Genomic DNA, 8,426 nt, shown 5'->3' with positions numbered 1-8,426 from the left:
TTTAACATATCTCAACCAGCAACCAAATACCCAATATCCTTATAGTTCTATTACCAAAAGAAAACTTAAAAATCAAGAATTTCTTTAAGTATTAATGTATATAAATCTATTGCTCACTTATCATTAAAAAGATAAATATGTAAGAATTTATATTTTTACCATCCCATTCTCTCTTTTAGTCATATAAGGTCCTTTAAGTCAATTGTGTAGTAAGAAAAGATAAAATTTTATTTGAAAATAAAATTTATATTCAACAAATTTATTTGATTTGGGTAGCTACTCCAGTTTTCAAAGCTTACGTTGCTTCCCTGAGTTGTTTACTATCTAAAGAATATAAAAATATTAATTCAAAACCTATTAAAACTATTCTCTTTTTGCTTATTGCTTTGTAGTTGGTGATACTATATTTACCACAACAATAAAATAAAGACACCTAATTTCCTCAGTAGAGAATTAATAATTGCTTCAAGCATTATATAGAAAATTTATGAGAAATAAAGGCCAATTTCCCTTCTCATTTTTTCAAATTTTATTGAAACATTAAAGAGTAGTTAAAATTATATAGAGAAAATAGAATATTTCTTCAGTTTAAATTCTTTTACCTATTTTCATATAAAATAAAACTATTAATCAAGGTAAGTTACAATAAAAAATGAACATAATGTTGATTATATAATTAAAATAATAGATTTTAGAATTATTTGTTTGTTTTTTGAGAGGCCATATCCTGCAGCTCTCAGAGATTACTCCTGGCTCTGCTCTCATAAATCAGCTACACTTGGGGACCATAGGGAATACTGGAGTTTGAACTGGGTTCCACAGTTTGCAAGGCAAATGCCCTTCAAGCTGTGCAATTGATCTGGCCTCTATATGTCATATTTAAAGAAAGAACCTATTATTTACATAACAATAAATACAAATACTTCGTTGTGTCATTCGGGAGACTGTCAAATTCAAATACAGAAGGCTAATACTAAGACAGATTATTAAGAGAAAGAAACTAATTTCAAGAGAATTCAATGTAGAGCCAGGAAAATCTCTTTAGTTGTCTATATCACAGGGCTAAAAAGAACATCACTTCTTGTATCAAAAACAAATGAACTTTTAATGGTCAGAATAGTTTTTTCTTGAGGAACTAAAAAAGTGCGAGAAGCCTGATAGAACCACTGAAGCAAAGGAGTATCTGAACAGTAACAGTAATATTTACAGTTTTATTCTAAATAAATTCTTGAGACGTCTATGAGATCTGGGTGCATTTAAAATGGTCAATTTGCTATTAACAATTCAATTGGGGATGAATAATATGTGTAAATGTTTCAAAGGAATTAAAAGAAAAATGTGTAGTGGGGCAGAAGGGATGGCACACTGGTAGGGCGTTTGCCTTGGTGGTGAGTTCCGGCATCCCATATGGTCCCCTGTGCCTACCAGGAGTGACTTCTGAGAGCAGAGCCAGGAGTAACCCAAGCGCTGCCAGGTGTGACCCTAAAACAAAAAGAATAATAATAAAATAAAATAAAACAAAATAAAAATAAAATAAAAAGTAAGCTCTTTTAAAAAAAATTACATGTGTAGCAACAAATTTGTTTGGCAAAGGATATCCTCAGTGTAAGTACCCTACCTGCCTTTGACAGAAAAGTGATTAGATTTGGGATGCAAATATGAGTTGACATGACAATATTTTGAGATATCCAATGTACAGTTCAGCAAAGGTCTGATTTGTATCTTCAAAGTTCAAGAAAATTTGGTGTATAAACAAATCAAGGTGCACATTAAATTTAAATTTAATAATTTTTAAATCAAATTTAATGTTACATTTACTGATTGATGATAGAATACAATCAATCCTTTTTAATCTTTACATGTGACTGTAGTAAATATTCAATAAAAACAGCATTGATATTCAATTGTAATATATCATTGTTTCTTTACAAGTTTAACAATGTAATATTTTTATTTAATGAAAATAAATGCATATTTACTAACTAGGTTGTATACAAAACATTCAATCCTGCTGGCTGTGTTTTAGCTATTTTGCCTAAATTTCTGTGAAGATTCAATTTATCAAGTCAAATCACATAATTGAATTAATATATTTTTTACCTAAGTTCTGTATTGGTATATTTATGTTCACAAGAGGAAACTTAGAGCACAGGGAACAACACTAGCACATTGAGGTCAGATTATAAGTTAAGTGTGGCAAGCAATTTTTCTTTATCTAATATTTATTTTTATGGCCAGGAAGTCAAAGCAGGGTTAAGATAAAATGGAAATAACAGCAGTGTTTGCAACAATACACTGACTATATGAATGCTTTTGAGATATGTGTTCATGGTTCACTGGTGATTTTGTCATTGTGGGAAATGTTTAAGGTGAAATGCCATAGATATAGATGGAATGTACTATTTGCCTAGGCAGTATAGAGAGGTCGTAAGGAATATAGAATATGTCCACCAAAACATATTTTATTTTATTATACAGGATTATTATTATACAAGATTGAGGCAAAATCTATGGTTATTTGACAAAGAAATGGCAGTGATACCAATGCTTTATTAAACAATACAGTATAACTCTTTACCGTTGTAATCCATATCCTCTAAAATGGCCAGCCTACTAGCCAACATTACTCTTCACTTATAAACTCAGCTCAAAAATAAGCACATTATGTTACTAAAGAGCAATGTTTTAATGTTTTATCTAATCATGTTCAGCAACAGTGACCATAATATGATATATTGAAGCAATAAAATGAATATTTTATAATGAAGCAATACAATCTTTTCCACAAAATTCAAAAAATTTCTTCACTGAGCAAGGGATAAATTAGCATACTATCTTCATCTGTACTCCTTGCTTTGAAATGATGCAGTGTTCATTCAGAGGTGCAGATTCAACTTAACAATAAACTCCCAAAAATGTTGCAAGAGAAAACAGTCATACTGTTATGTTGGAAAAGTAAAATGAATTTTTTTAAAACAAGTCACTCTCATTCAGCCTCTCCATGAAAAAATTCATTTCAAAAAGATACCAGTGATAGAATATAAAAGCTATATAGGTCTTACCTATATAAGTGGCTCTGAGTACACTTTTAGTATTAAGCTTTCACATAGAAAAAAAACTCACTGAAACTAGTGCTTTGTGAAATTAGATATAAATAAAATGTAGTATATCCATGCAATGTTAATTTAAAAAAATAAAGTAGTCATGAAATGGGGAAAGGGAAATAAGAAAAAATTAAAAATTGAAAAATAAAAGGATGGAAAATATAGAATGGTGAAAACAGGAAGAAAAATAATACATGATCCATTACCAATGAGAAAAACTTAATAGATCTAAATTAATCTATAAAGGCAATTACAATTGAAAAGTGTATGTCATCAAGAATTTAGCAATGAGAGCTACAAACACAAACACACAAAATAAAATTTTACCTGCCAAATGTCTATTTGAAAAAATCATGAGGTAAGAAATTATGGCTGCTGTAAGCCATCATGAAACTGAGAAATCTTTCCATTTTAAATGGTTCAATAGAAATCATGATGAACATGTCCTTCAGAATCTCGGTGAACTCGAAAAGAAGATGTGTCATTACAAAATAAAATAAAATTTTAAGTGGCAATTTCAAGATGCAAAAAGTATATGATTAATGGGAAGTTATAGGTAGATTTTTTCCTCCTAATTTATTGGTGCTGTTGTTTTTTTTCTGGTGAATGTATATTTATAAATGAGCCAAGGCAATGAAATCTCATCCTCAGTTCATCTCTCTCATGGCATATTTATTTTCTGAACTAAAATATCATTAAATATAGTAAATTTTTAAGGTGATGATTAATTGATCAATTTTTCTTGGATGCTATTTGTCACAGCAAGGTAGAACCCCAATTAGAAATATAGTGTCATTACTTGTGAACAGACAAGTTTTTATGGATAACCAATAAAGGCTATAGCTAAATTAGTGACAACAAAACAGCACCTTAAGGAAAAAAACAATCTGAAAAATCATTTTTAAGACTTCTTGTTTTTCTGTGCTTATCTGTGGAAATATGAAGGCATGCACAATTTGCTTAACTAAAGAAATGCAACAAAATCTTAAACTAATGGCCATGTTGTGCTATGCTTTAACATAATGATGTGGCAGATTTTGGACTACTTCACTTTATATGTAAATTTCTCTAACCCCTGCAAATGGAAAATCTCATATAGGCTATGAAACATTATTGTACTGCATAAAAATTATATCAAAATGTTTTTTCTTGATGAAATGCATCCATTAGAGGGAACCCATAAAATGTTATAAACATATTTGGATCTTCTAGGTGATGATTTTTCCTGACAAGCTAATGTGCTATGATATGAAGAGAAGTAAAGTAATAGTGTTGAAAAGAACAAAACGAATTTAACAACTTTTATTCCAGAAAAATCTTAAAGAAAATCATACATTTTCCAAAATACCTGCTCTTAGGTTAGTTCCTTTAATAAACACACATTTTAACATGACATTATATATGAGATTACATAGATAGAAAGTTATGATAGCTTTATCTCACATTCTCATTAAAAATGCAAACTACAATATTTATTCTCTATAAAAATGCCCCTCCAATATATTTTCACTTTCATATTTTGAGAACAAAATAACCCCAAAATATGGCTGTTTTATATTAATGCATCTTTATATTTACACTCACTAATTTTTAAAATAGAAGCATAATCCATATGTAGGAGTAGTTATTTTATTTATACATGATAAATTCTTGAATCTAATTCTATTTATGCATGATATATTCTTGAATCCTTAGTGCTTTTAAAACATATCTTAAATTTCTCATTTAAAGATAAGATTCAAAGTCTAGGGGCCGGGCGGTGGCGCTAAAGGTAAGGTGCCTGCCTTGCCAGCGCTAGCCTAGGATGGACCGCGGTTCGATCCCCCGGTGTCCCATATGGTCCCCCAAGCCAGGAGCAACTTCTGAGCGCATAGCCAGGAGTAACCCCTGAGCGTTACTGGGTGTGGCCCAAAAACCAAAAACCAAAAAAAAAAAAAAAAAAAAAAAAAAAAGATTCAAAGTCTAATTATACATTCTCATTAAACCCAATATTCAAAAACCTATTAAACAATCCTTGAGAAATATTAGTTGTATCTTAACAAGAAAACAAATGACAGTTGATTTCTTAAATGTATTTCAAAATTAATATCACATCTGGCAAGGATTTACTACCTACTCTAATTTTTAATTCACAATCATTTTAGATTTATTTGTATAATTATTTATACAACAAAGAAATACAGCAGTCATTTTCCATTTTGAAAACTTTGAAGAATTACCAAAAGAAGAGTTCAATAAACATGTATAAACACTATTAAGATGATAGCCTTCTAAATTATAATATTAAATTATTAAATGTATCACAAAAAATTCTTAGAAGTATAAAATGATTTTCAGTGAGTACAGCCCATATTTTAAAGTGGCACAAAGATTTTCATTATGTGTTAATGATCAATAGTCAAATTTTGAGGCAGTTAGAAAGTCAAATAATTTTTCCAAGATTCTGCAAGTTTTTGTACTACTTTACAGAAGAAACAAAAAATAGTAACTGGTGAAAAAATAAGAGTCCTTAAAATAAAAAAATATTTTGTAACCATGTAACAGTAAAAGTTATGTACTCATTAAAACCCTGTTTAAAATGAACAAAGCAGGGACCTGAGTAGTAGGACAATGCTATGGTGTTTACCTTGCACATGGCTGATCCAGGATGGATGCAGGTTGAATATCGCATCCCCTGTGGGTCCCCCGAGCCAGGAGCGATTTTTGAACGTAGAGCCAGGTGTAACGCCTGAGTACCACTGGATGTAGCCCAAACAAACAAGCAAATAAAAGTGAACAACGCAGATCACATAGTGGCATAAAATCTGGATGTGTGTTAAAATGTAAAAGTTAATAATATAATCTAGGTAATTTTCTTACAGATAAAAATCTAAAAGACTAAATCCAAAATAAAAGAAGGGAAAAAACCTGAAGAGTGGGAAAAGCAAAGAGAAAAAATATAAGAGAAGGAAAGGCAGTGAGAGTTAAGAAAATGAAAATAGAGAAGAATAATTAGAGATGCATGTGCATTTAAATTGAAATATATTTTATAAAAATATATTTAAAAATCCTGAGAAATCAATGTTATTATATCATAAATTTCTAAACTTTATTTATTTACTGATTGATTTATTGGTTTAGGGGCCACATCCAGCAGTGCTCAGGAGTTATTCCTGACTTTGCACTCAGAAATGGCCCCCTTTCAGTGTTTAAATAAAGATATTATTAAAAAAAGAAAATATACTTCCCCTGGCAGGCTGGGGAACCATATGTGATGCCAGAAATTAAACCGGGTCCATCTCAGGTTGGCCACATGCAAGGCAAACAGCCAACCGCTGTGCTATCTGTTTGGCCCCTATTTCATAATTTTTATTAAATAATTGCACTATAGAAGTGAAAATGATAAGAATTACAAAGAATAGTGCCATAGATTGAAGGTAATTTAAGTAAATTGTTCAAGTGTTGAGTATTTTTTTATTCAAATTTAAATTTATTTTTATTTTTTTAAATTTATTTTGTCCCCCAATTCACAATACAGACCAGGCAAAGGTCCTGTGTTGAGATGTATATGGGGTGCATTTACAGTACCTTCTCTTTCTATACAGTCAGTGTAAAGAACACAGCCTGTGGTAAGAATTGGGAGGCCTTATCTTTTCTTTTCTTTTTTTTTTATTTTATATATATATTTATAAATATATATAAAATATATATATTTATAGATTATAAATAAAAAAAGAAAAAAAATATATATCCTTCACCAGTGCAACATTCCCATGACCAATATCCCAAGTGTCCTTTCTCCCCACTCCATACTGGCCTGTACTTTAGACAGGCTTTCTACTTGCCTCATTCAGTCACATATTGTTATGATAGTTCTCAGTGTAATTATTTCTGTGACTGCACTAAACAATCCCTGTGGTGAGCTTCACGTCAGGAGCTGGACCCTCCAGCTCTCCTCTATTTTGTTTCTGAGAATCATTACACAAATGTTTTTCATTTTTCTCAAAACCCATAGATGAGGGAGACCAATCTGCGTTTATCTCTCTCCCTTTGACTTATTTCACTCAGCATAATAGATTCCATCTCATCACGTGATGAGATGACCCTTCTGGTGGATTTAGATTTGGAATATTTTAAGCCTAAAATTCTTTTGTTAATATTATTATTAAGTCTTAGTGTCTAAAATTTAAAGAAATAAATCCACATTGTAAAGTAAGTTCTCCAACAAAATAAGGGACTTATTTTTTATATACAGTGTTGCTTTTGTAAATGAAAAGTTTTGTGATTTATAATCCATTAAGTAATCCAACAAATAATCAGATAATTTCTTCAATATATAGAGTAAGAAACTATTATTCGTAATGAATGGTAATAAAATTTTACTTTACAATTATAATCATCATGCTAATTTGAAACATATAGATTATTATTGGAAATATCCTCATCAAAACTTTAAAATATATCACATATTCAAAGAAAAAATTATGATAAAGGACCCTAAGGGAATACTATCAGCAGTATATATGCAACGAGTGTTTTATCATTCAATCAAAAGTGGTTCCCTGAACTCCCAGAGAGTGATCTATGAATAATGAGAAAAAATTTAAATAGAAAATAATTAAATTTTAAATTTTACAGGATTGATAATTATTTTTGTGGCTTAAGCACCAACAATGAAGCAAAAACAGTGTACTAAATATATAAGAATTCAATGCCACTTAAACATGTGATTAAAATACAAGTTATGCATTTTAAAAATGTTAAATGTGAACAAAAAAGTGTAACTGTACCCTCACACCCACACCCACGTGTGGGTCACTTCATGTTAAAAACATAGAATGAAAAATAAGCTCATTACCAATTTAAAAAAAAGTTAAAACCAGTAGAATTTCCATGTAAAAGACTGACATACAATAAGAGTTATATTGTACTTTAGTAACCAGCTAAAATATCTCCAATGATAGGGTCATAAAGAAAATTTGCTATTAGCCAATACTAAACTAAAGAAGGTTATAAATTACAAGCATTATTTAAATATAACAAAGATTAAAAATCAAAAATATCACCAAAATAAATATAATTGGAAGAATAAATGATAAATAAATACATGGATAATAATAATTAAAGACTGAATAGTGTAAATGTGTTCCTGCATTAATAAAACAAATGATTTTTGTAGGCATAAATAACTTAGACAAGAGTGGGTAAAAATCCTATTAAAATAATAGGGGAGAAAGGAGAGAAATGAGGAGAAAGGAACTTTCATTCACATTCACTGCTGATAGGAATGCCTTTATAGAAAACAATGTGGAGATTGCTCCAAAAACTGGAAATTGACCTCCC

The 8,426-nt window shown here is 30.0% G+C and overlaps 1 non-coding gene across 1 annotated transcript; it reads right to left on the bottom strand.

The window, feature by feature from the left end:
* Window positions 1-6,596: 6,596 nt before the first annotated feature.
* On the bottom strand, window positions 6,597-6,729 carry LOC126002633 (small nucleolar RNA SNORA51). The gene has a single exon (XR_007493315.1). It is a non-coding gene; the product is annotated as a small nucleolar RNA SNORA51 (small nucleolar RNA).
* Between the last annotated feature and the right edge of the window lie 1,697 nt (window positions 6,730-8,426).

The sequence above is a fragment of the Suncus etruscus genome, chromosome 2, assembly GCF_024139225.1.
Source record: "Suncus etruscus isolate mSunEtr1 chromosome 2, mSunEtr1.pri.cur, whole genome shotgun sequence".
Lineage (NCBI taxonomy): Eukaryota > Metazoa > Chordata > Mammalia > Eulipotyphla > Soricidae > Suncus > Suncus etruscus.
This window is presented reverse-complemented; position numbering and strand designations above follow the sequence as displayed.